This window comes from Hermetia illucens, chromosome 6, assembly GCF_905115235.1.
Source record: "Hermetia illucens chromosome 6, iHerIll2.2.curated.20191125, whole genome shotgun sequence".
Lineage (NCBI taxonomy): Eukaryota > Metazoa > Arthropoda > Insecta > Diptera > Stratiomyidae > Hermetia > Hermetia illucens.
In genome coordinates this window covers 62,644,408-62,657,715 of record NC_051854.1, presented here as the reverse complement: position 1 = coordinate 62,657,715, position 13,308 = coordinate 62,644,408, and the positions used below count along the sequence as shown (strand labels likewise).

The following is a 13,308-nucleotide window of genomic DNA, read 5'->3' as shown; positions in this document are numbered from 1 at the left end:
GACGGGCACCTTTGCCGGGTTACGTCCCGGAATCTACTTCCTTCCATAAATTTAAAAGTGAAAGAATCAATCTTTATATTTTATATACTTTTATATATATATATATTTATGTGTGTTTGTGGGTACGTCCTTACATAAACATAAAAAACGGTTTTATCTGATGACATAAAATTTGTGGCAGTAAGGAATGTGAAGTAAACTGGACGTGCTCGCCTGCTTCTGAGGCTTTTATTTTTGATAGTAAAATTGTTACATTATGTGCTTGCATTTTTGTATTAGAATGATAACAATGGTCTTAAGGGTGGAATTGGCAAGGAAACCTCTGGCTCCCCAGAGACGGCGTTTATATGAGAATGGAGGTATACCATGCTCATATTTGAAATCCCAGTTATTTCCCTGAGGGTGAGGTGGAATTGTTTCGCAGCATCGAATGAAAATGTCAACTTAAAGATATCCACAAGAAGGTGGAATTGTTTCGCAGCATCGAATGAAAATGTCAACTTAAAGATATCCACAAGAAGGTGAAATTCAAAGCCTACGAAATTTTTGGTTCAAAATCAAGCTACATACTCTAATGCGTCAGCCTCATATCCATTCACTCGTTGAAGATGACTTCACCCTACTAGGACCCTGCCAACGAAATTATGATGGCAAACTGTCTAATTCGTAAAGGTGCAAACATTTTATTTCAGCATAGTTCCTTTCAAATGAAAACATAGAGTCACCGAATTTTCCAAAACTTTGGAAAGTTTAGATACTATGGTATGTTCCAATAGCATCTGAATTTTTCTAGCCTCCTCCTCCTTCGCACATGGAATGTGTAGTAAATGATGGGTACGAAACCTCTTCAAGTGAAATATTGAAGTCCTATGTATAAAGTTGCTACTTCACCCCAGCCCTATTGCCCTTTGCCGCTATTAGGTGAACCCTTTTTAAGGTTTTGTGTAAACACAAAACACAAAACACAAAATTTTTTTTTCATCAAATATAGCCATGTGGGATATCAAATTAAAGGTCTCGGTTAGTACTTTTCGAAGCCGGTCTTCGTTTTGACTTTTCTTGAAAAGGTGGGGAGAGCGGGGGGTTGAAAGTGGTCATTTTTTTAACGAACCCATTCTCAGGAACTACCAAACCGAAAAATCTGAAAAAAATCAAGGGGCTGTCACTATATGGGTCCTAGGTTCCGAAATACCATCCATATCGATACGTGTTCAAATAAAGTTAATAATAGTATATTACTATAATTTTTAGTAATTGACAGGAAAACCCCCCTTAAGTTCACCCTAGAATCACAAAATTTTGCAGCAATATAGGCTACAGTATAGAGCATGATCTTGCCCATTTGGTGAAAATCGCGCTATTACTAACCAAGTTATACTAGGTCAAAACTGCCGCTCCTCTGCAAATTCAAGACTATGAATGTCAATATCCCTTGAAAGTGGCTATTTTCAGATAATATATGCATATTTCACGTACTACATCCCGTGACAAATGCACACTCAAATCTCTTTATAAAAGAAATACACAAAACCTTTCATACCTGAAACGCCTAGTTTCCGGTTTCCCGACTTGTTCTACAGTTAGTTGATGTCATAGGGGAGCGCTAGTGGTCTCGTTCAAGAGGGGATACTGTAAATTTTTGTCCCGACACGGTTCAGTCGCCATCATGCGTTCGAATAGTGAGGAGCGTGCCTTTGCCGTTGAGGTTTACTTTTCAACACAGCGTGCATTTCGGAATCGCCGAGCCCCGTTGGCTCCCGTCCCAGACCGCAAATCAATTGTTACATGGGTCACTATATTCAGACAAACTGCAAGTGCGACAAAAGGAAGAACTGGAGTCCCTCGGCCCGTTAGATCACCTGAGAACATTGAAGCAGTGAGAGCGTCAATGTTGCGATCGCCACGGCGTTCTGTGCGCAAACACGCATCTGCCCTTGGACTATCCGATCGTTCTGTGAGAAGAATTCTTCGTGATGATCTTCATTTTCATCCCTATAAGATGGCGATAGTGCAGGAACTTTCAGAACGTGACTTCAATTCTCGGATGAACGCGTGTGAGCTTCTTCTTGATGTCGTTCCCGAGGGTGCTATTGTTTTTTTTAGCGATGAAGTCCATTTTCATTTGTGTGGGTCGGTTAACAAACAAAACATGCGCTACTGGGCTGACACCAACCCTCGAGAATTGCATCAAAAGCCTTTGCATTCACCCAAAGTCACAGTGTGGTGTGAAATTTCCTCAGCTGGAATTATTGGTCCCTGGTTTTTTGAGGAAAATGAAGTTACAGTGACAGTGAATTCGGACCGGTATGTAAACATGCTACAGAATTTTTTTTTTCCCACGGCTAGAAAATTTGGATTTGGGGGACACTTGGTTCCAACAAGACGGTGCAACAGCACACACTTCAAGAGCATCGATGGCTGTTTTGAGGGAACACTTTTCAGAGCGCCTTATCTCAATTAGAGGCGATTTGGAATGGCCGGCACGCTCTCCCGATCTGTCCCCTTGTGATTTTTTTCTATGGGATTTTTTGAAATCCCGTGTTTATGTGAACCGTCCAAGAACCCTACAAGATTTGAAGACCAACATCCAAGAAGAAATTGCCAACATAACACCTGCTATGCTAACAAGAGTCATGACAAACGCCAGAAATCGGTTTACGCAATGTATGGAGAATGGGGGACGTCACCTAACAGATTTGATCTTCAAAACAATGTAAATAAAAACTTTAGACATGTACCTACATTATAAAAAATAAATAAATATTTTCCGATGCATACAATAGTTTTTATTGAGTTTTGAAAAAAGGAAGTTATGCTGTCGCACCCTGTATTTTAGGAGAACTTCTCCGGATTTAATAACTTTGAACTCTTAGTATGAAGCATACGAGGCTAACAATTACCAATACAGTGCCTCCCAGATCAAATTATTTATGTGAATGGCTCTTTCAAAAATAGAGGACAATTGAATTTTTGATTATGTACACAGGGAACTGTCATACACTCATCGTTCCTCACATAAGGAAACACATCGCATTTTATACCTGAAGCGTCAAGCTTCCGGTTTCCCACATGTTTGTTTTTCGGAACAGCCGGCTGGTTCCAATTGGACTGGGAAGAGGATGTCAGTGGAGCACTTACATGTTTACCACTAATCTGCTGCTTAGTTCCATTCCCGCGAACTGCTACAAAGTTGAATGGGTCCTCATTATTTGTTTCATTCCCGTGTAGGACTGCCTCCAGGGACATATCTTCCGCTGTTGCTTTTTAAGGTTTTGTGTGAAAATGTGCACCCCAAAAAGTGAAACAAGTTTCGTTCTCAGAACCTATGCTACCGAAACATCTGAAAAAAATAAAAATGTGAACCCCGAAAAGTGAAACAAGTTTCGTTCTCAGAACCTATGCTACCGAAACATCTGAAAAAAATAAAAATGTGAACCCCGAAAAGTGAAACAAGTTTCGTTCTCAGAACCTATGCTACCGAAACATCTGAAAAAAATCACAGTCATGCATCTATAAAAAATCGAAGCCTCAAATACATCCCGCTCCGATATTTGCTTAAATAAAATTTAATAATAGTGTATTACCATATTTTTAAAATTTTCCTGAAAACCCCCCTCAAAGTCATTTCAGAAATACAAAAGGTAGCTGTATAGGTGATAACATAGGACATAGTTCATCAACACCAATGGCGCAACAACCGGTATCCGGTCTAGGCCTGCCTTAATAAGGAACTCCAGACATCCCGGTTTTGCGCCGAGGTCCACCAATTCGATATCCCTAAAAGCTGTCTGGCGTCCTGGCCTACGCCATCGCTCCATCTTAGGCAGGGTCTGCCTCGTCTTCTTTTTCTACCATAGATATTGCCCTTATACACTTTCCGGGTGGGATCATCCTCATCCATACGGATTAAGTGACCCACCCACCGTAACCTATTGAGCCGGATTTAATCCACAACCAGACGGTCATGGTATCGCTCATAGATTTCGTTATTGTGTAGGCTACGGAATCGTCCATCCTCATGTAGGAGGTCAAAAACCTTCGCAAAAAAGAGTTCGCAATTTTTCTTGCTAAGAACCCAAGTTTCCGAGGAATACATGAGGACTGGCAAGATCATTGTCTTGTACAGTAAGAGCTTTGGCCATATGATGAGACGTTTCGAGCGGAACAGTTTTTGTAAACTGAAATAAGCTCTGTTGGCAGCCAACAACCGTGCGCAGATTTCATCATCGCAGCTGTTATCGGTTGTGATTTTCGACCCTAGATAGGAGAAATTATCAACGGTCTCAAAGTTGTATTCTCCTATCTTTATTCTTCCCATTTGACCAGTGCGGTTGATGTTGTTGGTTTGTTGGTTTTTGGTGCTGACGTTGCCACCATATACTTTGTCTTGCCTTCATTGATGTGCAGCCCAAGATCTCAGTTTATACGTCTCGGGTGGTTCTTCCCATGATGTCGATATCGTCAGCATAGCCCAGTAGTTGGGTGCACTTAAAGAGGATCATACCTTTTTGCATTTACCTCAGCATCACGGATCACTTTCTCGAGGGCCAGGTTAAAGAGGACGCTTGATAGGGCATCCCCTTGTCGTAGGCCGTTGTTGATGTCGAATGGTCTCGAGAGTAATCCTGTTGCTTTTATCTAGCCTCGCAGATTGGTCAGGGTCAGCCTAATCAGTCTTATCAATTTCGTCGGGATTCCGAATTCTCTCATGGCCGTGTACAGTTTTACCCTGGCTATGCTATCATAGGCGGCTTTAAAGTCGATGAATAGATGGTGCAACTGTTGTCCATATTCCGACAGTTTTTCTATCGCTTGCTGCAGAGAGAAAATCTGATCTGTTGCTGATTTGCCTGAAGTGAAGCCTCTTTGGTATGGGCCAATGATGTTCTGGGCGTATGGAGCGATCCGACCTAGCACGATTGTGGAGAATATCTTATAAATGGTACTCAGCAACGTGATACCTGTATAATTGCTGCACTGTGTGATATTTCCCTTTTTTTGTATGAGACAGATAATGCCTTTTTGCCAATCGTCAGGCATTGTTTCGCTGTCCCATACCTTGAGCACAAGTTGATGAACAACTTGGTGTAATTGGTCGCCTCCATGTTTAACCACTTCGGCTGTAATTCCATTGGCTCCTGGCGACTTATGATTTTTTAGCCGATGAATTTCACGGACTGTTTCTCCTAAACTTGGTGGTGGCAGTATTTGTCCATCGTCTTCAGTTGGCGGGACCTCCAACTCACCGATGTTCCAGTTGTTCAATAGCTCATCAAAGTACTCAACCCATCGCTTCAATATGCCCATTCTGTCGGAAATCAGATTTCCCTCTTTGTCTCGGTAGGATGAGCATCGAGGTGTAGGCTTCATCCTGCTGACTTGTTGGCAAAACTTCCGCGCCTGGTGCGATTGCTCCCTGTACTTTTCTAATTCACAGGCTTGTTGGTTCCCCCAGGCTTCCTTTTTCCGTCTGTGAAGTCGCTTCTCCGCTCGACGGAGTTCGTGATAAGTCTCCGCGCGTGCCCGCGTTCTTTGAGAATGCAACATTACTCGGTATGCGGCATTCTTCCGTTCCGTTGCTATCTTACATTCATCGTCAAACCAGCCGTTCTTTTGCGGCTGGGACCAAGTATGTTTGGCCGTATCAATAATAACGTTTTTCAGGTCGTTGGGAAGATCATTTGTTGATGATTCATCTCCAAGTCCTCTGTTGACTGCGGTTATTGCGGCATCCATTTCCCCCTTGTAGGTGTCGCGAAGGGCTGTCTAGTGGATGGCTTCAGTGTTAACTCCCACCTGATTGTCAGAGGGGATTCTGGGTGATGTTGTTATTCGAGCTCGAAGCACCATGCCAACAAAATAGTGATCCGAGTCTATATTGGCCGCCCTATATGTTCTGACTGCGGATAAAGGAAGGAATTATCGATATGTTATTGCCTTTTGTGTTTATTGTTGCAAACTGAATTCTCTTCGGTAAAGACTATTACTGGTCTTGAAGATTTGTTAGTACCTCAAAGGCTCATTTGTTCCTTAATTCTTTCACCAGCTTTCTCCCTTGCTTATTTTGGGGGAGGCCATCCGAGCTTCCTGAGTGACTGTCCCACTTGCCGCTTGGGCTGTATACTCTCGCGGCGTCTACTCGACCCCGCCCTTACGCCTTCCACTAAGTGGGTTATTGTCATTACGGGGAATATCCTGCTTTTTTCCAACTCATAGCCGAATCTTTTGTGGATATGCATATTCATCGCATCCGCTGGTCTTATTCGCATAAAGAGACACGCCTAATGGGAAACCTGATAAATTTTCTCTCCCTTCTTCTAAGTAGCTTGCACAACAGCGGGGTGCTTAATGGGTGACGTGGATATTCGTCAATAAGTCCGTCTATCACAAACCGTCTGGTAAAAAACCTGTCAATTTATTGTAACGTAATTTCTCATTACAACTCTTGCATGGTCCTTGTCAACGGAGTTATTCATGCAAGGTAGAAAAAGCCGGATTTAATCAGCACTTTTCCAAGCATTGCATAAATTCCAAAACTGTATAACCAACCTTCTGGAGGTAAGACGACCATCAACCTGAAAGATCACACAGAAAATCCATCCTCACTCTCCCACCTTCCATCTACACAATCAAACCCACTTTCCAGTAAGGCAAAAAACCAAATTGAGTACCATTTCGCCCATAATTTAAAGGAATCAACATATTTCTACCATTCGTTGCATAAGTGCCTTCCACTTCTCCCTTTTCTTTAGAGACTTTTCAAAAACATTCTAAGAAGTTATTTCAGGTGCATAAATTGCAGGAGTTGCTCTCAGCTACCAGATCACGACGCGATTACATGCTTGCAGCACTTCTTCTTTTGCATTAAAGTCATTGAATGAGAAAGTGCACTCACTTTATACTTGCTTTGAGAAAGTTGGATGGCTACAGTGTGTACACGATTTTGAATACATGCTCATGTGTAAGTGGCGTCTTGATAAAGAAATAAAATATCTCAATTAATGCATTTGCGGGGAAGCATTTCAGGTTTCATGTCAATGCAATTCAGAGTTAAAAGTTTCGAAAAAAGCGAAGTATTATACTTATTTAGTGGGACCACTTACACCTTTTGCAAAAGAATCAATAAATATGGACGATCTAAAGTTCTTCTTTCTGGTAAAAATGCTACCGCAAGAAAAAGGAAGAACTCTGTTAGAATGCATTTCTGAGTAAACTTCCTTCGAATTGATTCCATAAAACGAGAATCACAATTATGCCAAAGAAGACCCTACGGTAACTAATCCAAAATATTAAAAGCAAAAGAATTATTAAAGATAACCTCAGAATGGATCTCCATTGGACGTTAATAGACCTTCTGAAAGTCCGGCTTTCTAAATGGAAAGATGAAATATATATGACATATAGATGCCGGGCCTCGAAACAGACTACCGGTTAAACGGAGAGCTGCCTTACCCCGCCGAAAAAGAGATTCGACCTAAAGAGGGTTGCCTCTAGGACACTAACCAGGTACCATTTCAAACCTTACAACGGTCTAAATCTATTTAATTTACGCGCTCACAGTTCATAGTTCAAAGAGCCTCAACTACCCTCCGTTTTCTGTAGCTATCTTTCCCTTATCTATCCCTTTTACATTAAACAACAATCGTTAAAATTGAAAATAAATCTTTTTCTTCCAAATTCAAAATCATAAAATTCATGATTCTCTTTTCCCTGTCACCCCAGACTAACTCTCCTAGGTTGCTTCGCCAACCCTGCGGCCATCAATCCGCTACCAACAGGTAGGCGAGCCACTCAGGTGAGTGAGTTTCGCTTCGTGGTGAATTACGCCACTCTGGTGTGGAGCTCAGACGAATCTCCGCTAATCGACACCACACTGCGTCCATATTACACGTCACCCCGACAACCATTTGCGCCATGATGTATATCCAGGGGTACAGAAACGTTTGACCTAATAGCGCAGAGCCGATGGCCCTACCGTTCCTACCTTCTACAGGCGAAGATTGTGTGAGGTCATCATCAACCATCCGATTCTGTTTAATTAGGGCCGAAAATACCCTAAGCACAGCCACATTTGATGATAATTGCACTCCCCATACATTCGGGTGAACCGCCATTGGACGTCTTCTGGAAGAAGTTATTTTCAAGCTTATAATAATGCCCATCTATTTCACCACCAATTCGGACTTCCCTATGATCCCGTCAACCTGCATAGAAAGAGCTAAGGAAATCCCCTATTTGGCCAGAGTGACTACTTAAGCTCCCCCCATCGTTAGAGAGAGCCTGTGGTCGGTCATCCATCCACTGCCTCGCCACATCGCTTTTCCCAAGGTACATATAGTTTGTTCAGCCGAGCCTGCGCCAAAAAGTGTCACGACATCATCCTCAATCGCAACAAAGCATTATGTGAGGCATTCCAATGATAGATGCCTGAATGGGCCAATTCAATGATATTCATTCTCCATTGTCCTACCCGAGTCTCATGAAGTAGAGCGAAGATACCTAGATAGTCACTCATTAAAACGCATTTGATTTTTTGAAATCCCGTGTTTATGTGAACCGTCCAAGAACCCTACAAGATTTGAAGACCAACATCCAAGAAGAAATTGCCAACATAACACCTGCTATGCTAACAAGAGTCATGACAAACGCCAGAAATCGGTTTACGCAATGTATGGAGAATGGGGGACGTCACCTAACAGATTTGATCTTCAAAACAATGTAAATAAAAACTTTAGACATGTACCTACATTATAAAAAATAAATAAATATTTTCCGATGCATACAATAGTTTTTATTGAGTTTTGAAAAAAGGAAGTTATGCTGTCGCACCCTGTATTTTAGGAGAACTTCTCCGGATTTAATAACTTTGAACTCTTAGTATGAAGCATACGAGGCTAACAATTACCAATACAGTGCCTCCCAGATCAAATTATTTATGTGAATGGCTCTTTCAAAAATAGAGGACAATTGAATTTTTGATTATGTACACAGGGAACTGTCATACACTCATCGTTCCTCACATAAGGAAACACATCGCATTTTATACCTGAAGCGTCAAGCTTCCGGTTTCCCACATGTTTGTTTTTCGGAACAGCCGGCTGGTTCCAATTGGACTGGGAAGAGGATGTCAGTGGAGCACTTACATGTTTACCACTAATCTGCTGCTTAGTTCCATTCCCGCGAACTGCTACAAAGTTGAATGGGTCCTCATTATTTGTTTCATTCCCGTGTAGGACTGCCTCCAGGGACATATCTTCCGCTGTTGCTTTTTAAGGTTTTGTGTGAAAATGTGCACCCCAAAAAGTGAAACAAGTTTCGTTCTCAGAACCTATGCTACCGAAACATCTGAAAAAAATAAAAATGTGAACCCCGAAAAGTGAAACAAGTTTCGTTCTCAGAACCTATGCTACCGAAACATCTGAAAAAAATAAAAATGTGAACCCCGAAAAGTGAAACAAGTTTCGTTCTCAGAACCTATGCTACCGAAACATCTGAAAAAAATCACAGTCATGCATCTATAAAAAATCGAAGCCTCAAATACATCCCGCTCCGATATTTGCTTAAATAAAATTTAATAATAGTGTATTACCATATTTTTAAAATTTTCCTGAAAACCCCCCTCAAAGTCATTTCAGAAATACAAAAGGTAGCTGTATAGGTGATAACATAGGACATAGTTCATCAACACCAATGGCGCAACAACCGGTATCCGGTCTAGGCCTGCCTTAATAAGGAACTCCAGACATCCCGGTTTTGCGCCGAGGTCCACCAATTCGATATCCCTAAAAGCTGTCTGGCGTCCTGGCCTACGCCATCGCTCCATCTTAGGCAGGGTCTGCCTCGTCTTCTTTTTCTACCATAGATATTGCCCTTATACACTTTCCGGGTGGGATCATCCTCATCCATACGGATTAAGTGACCCACCCACCGTAACCTATTGAGCCGGATTTAATCCACAACCAGACGGTCATGGTATCGCTCATAGATTTCGTTATTGTGTAGGCTACGGAATCGTCCATCCTCATGTAGGAGGTCAAAAACCTTCGCAAAAAAGAGTTCGCAATTTTTCTTGCTAAGAACCCAAGTTTCCGAGGAATACATGAGGACTGGCAAGATCATTGTCTTGTACAGTAAGAGCTTTGGCCATATGATGAGACGTTTCGAGCGGAACAGTTTTTGTAAACTGAAATAAGCTCTGTTGGCAGCCAACAACCGTGCGCAGATTTCATCATCGCAGCTGTTATCGGTTGTGATTTTCGACCCTAGATAGGAGAAATTATCAACGGTCTCAAAGTTGTATTCTCCTATCTTTATTCTTCCCATTTGACCAGTGCGGTTGATGTTGTTGGTTTGTTGGTTTTTGGTGCTGACGTTGCCACCATATACTTTGTCTTGCCTTCATTGATGTGCAGCCCAAGATCTCAGTTTATACGTCTCGGGTGGTTCTTCCCATGATGTCGATATCGTCAGCATAGCCCAGTAGTTGGGTGCACTTAAAGAGGATCATACCTTTTTGCATTTACCTCAGCATCACGGATCACTTTCTCGAGGGCCAGGTTAAAGAGGACGCTTGATAGGGCATCCCCTTGTCGTAGGCCGTTGTTGATGTCGAATGGTCTCGAGAGTAATCCTGTTGCTTTTATCTAGCCTCGCAGATTGGTCAGGGTCAGCCTAATCAGTCTTATCAATTTCGTCGGGATTCCGAATTCTCTCATGGCCGTGTACAGTTTTACCCTGGCTATGCTATCATAGGCGGCTTTAAAGTCGATGAATAGATGGTGCAACTGTTGTCCATATTCCGACAGTTTTTCTATCGCTTGCTGCAGAGAGAAAATCTGATCTGTTGCTGATTTGCCTGAAGTGAAGCCTCTTTGGTATGGGCCAATGATGTTCTGGGCGTATGGAGCGATCCGACCTAGCACGATTGTGGAGAATATCTTATAAATGGTACTCAGCAACGTGATACCTGTATAATTGCTGCACTGTGTGATATTTCCCTTTTTTTGTATGAGACAGATAATGCCTTTTTGCCAATCGTCAGGCATTGTTTCGCTGTCCCATACCTTGAGCACAAGTTGATGAACAACTTGGTGTAATTGGTCGCCTCCATGTTTAACCACTTCGGCTGTAATTCCATTGGCTCCTGGCGACTTATGATTTTTTAGCCGATGAATTTCACGGACTGTTTCTCCTAAACTTGGTGGTGGCAGTATTTGTCCATCGTCTTCAGTTGGCGGGACCTCCAACTCACCGATGTTCCAGTTGTTCAATAGCTCATCAAAGTACTCAACCCATCGCTTCAATATGCCCATTCTGTCGGAAATCAGATTTCCCTCTTTGTCTCGGTAGGATGAGCATCGAGGTGTAGGCTTCATCCTGCTGACTTGTTGGCAAAACTTCCGCGCCTGGTGCGATTGCTCCCTGTACTTTTCTAATTCACAGGCTTGTTGGTTCCCCCAGGCTTCCTTTTTCCGTCTGTGAAGTCGCTTCTCCGCTCGACGGAGTTCGTGATAAGTCTCCGCGCGTGCCCGCGTTCTTTGAGAATGCAACATTACTCGGTATGCGGCATTCTTCCGTTCCGTTGCTATCTTACATTCATCGTCAAACCAGCCGTTCTTTTGCGGCTGGGACCAAGTATGTTTGGCCGTATCAATAATAACGTTTTTCAGGTCGTTGGGAAGATCATTTGTTGATGATTCATCTCCAAGTCCTCTGTTGACTGCGGTTATTGCGGCATCCATTTCCCCCTTGTAGGTGTCGCGAAGGGCTGTCTAGTGGATGGCTTCAGTGTTAACTCCCACCTGATTGTCAGAGGGGATTCTGGGTGATGTTGTTATTCGAGCTCGAAGCACCATGCCAACAAAATAGTGATCCGAGTCTATATTGGCCGCCCTATATGTTCTGACTGCGGATAAAGGAAGGAATTATCGATATGTTATTGCCTTTTGTGTTTATTGTTGCAAACTGAATTCTCTTCGGTAAAGACTATTACTGGTCTTGAAGATTTGTTAGTACCTCAAAGGCTCATTTGTTCCTTAATTCTTTCACCAGCTTTCTCCCTTGCTTATTTTGGGGGAGGCCATCCGAGCTTCCTGAGTGACTGTCCCACTTGCCGCTTGGGCTGTATACTCTCGCGGCGTCTACTCGACCCCGCCCTTACGCCTTCCACTAAGTGGGTTATTGTCATTACGGGGAATATCCTGCTTTTTTCCAACTCATAGCCGAATCTTTTGTGGATATGCATATTCATCGCATCCGCTGGTCTTATTCGCATAAAGAGACACGCCTAATGGGAAACCTGATAAATTTTCTCTCCCTTCTTCTAAGTAGCTTGCACAACAGCGGGGTGCTTAATGGGTGACGTGGATATTCGTCAATAAGTCCGTCTATCACAAACCGTCTGGTAAAAAACCTGTCAATTTATTGTAACGTAATTTCTCATTACAACTCTTGCATGGTCCTTGTCAACGGAGTTATTCATGCAAGGTAGAAAAAGCCGGATTTAATCAGCACTTTTCCAAGCATTGCATAAATTCCAAAACTGTATAACCAACCTTCTGGAGGTAAGACGACCATCAACCTGAAAGATCACACAGAAAATCCATCCTCACTCTCCCACCTTCCATCTACACAATCAAACCCACTTTCCAGTAAGGCAAAAAACCAAATTGAGTACCATTTCGCCCATAATTTAAAGGAATCAACATATTTCTACCATTCGTTGCATAAGTGCCTTCCACTTCTCCCTTTTCTTTAGAGACTTTTCAAAAACATTCTAAGAAGTTATTTCAGGTGCATAAATTGCAGGAGTTGCTCTCAGCTACCAGATCACGACGCGATTACATGCTTGCAGCACTTCTTCTTTTGCATTAAAGTCATTGAATGAGAAAGTGCACTCACTTTATACTTGCTTTGAGAAAGTTGGATGGCTACAGTGTGTACACGATTTTGAATACATGCTCATGTGTAAGTGGCGTCTTGATAAAGAAATAAAATATCTCAATTAATGCATTTGCGGGGAAGCATTTCAGGTTTCATGTCAATGCAATTCAGAGTTAAAAGTTTCGAAAAAAGCGAAGTATTATACTTATTTAGTGGGACCACTTACACCTTTTGCAAAAGAATCAATAAATATGGACGATCTAAAGTTCTTCTTTCTGGTAAAAATGCTACCGCAAGAAAAAGGAAGAACTCTGTTAGAATGCATTTCTGAGTAAACTTCCTTCGAATTGATTCCATAAAACGAGAATCACAATTATGCCAAAGAAGACCCTACGGTAACTAATCCAAAATATTAAAAGCAAAAGA

The 13,308-nt window shown here is 42.2% G+C and overlaps 1 protein-coding gene across 2 annotated transcripts in view; it reads left to right on the top strand.

Annotated features, from left to right (window-relative positions):
- The window catches only part of LOC119660260 (Kv channel-interacting protein 1), a 386,504-nt gene that overhangs the window by 266,379 nt on the left and 106,817 nt on the right, over positions 1 to 13,308 (top strand). The gene's annotated exons all lie outside the window — the stretch shown is intronic.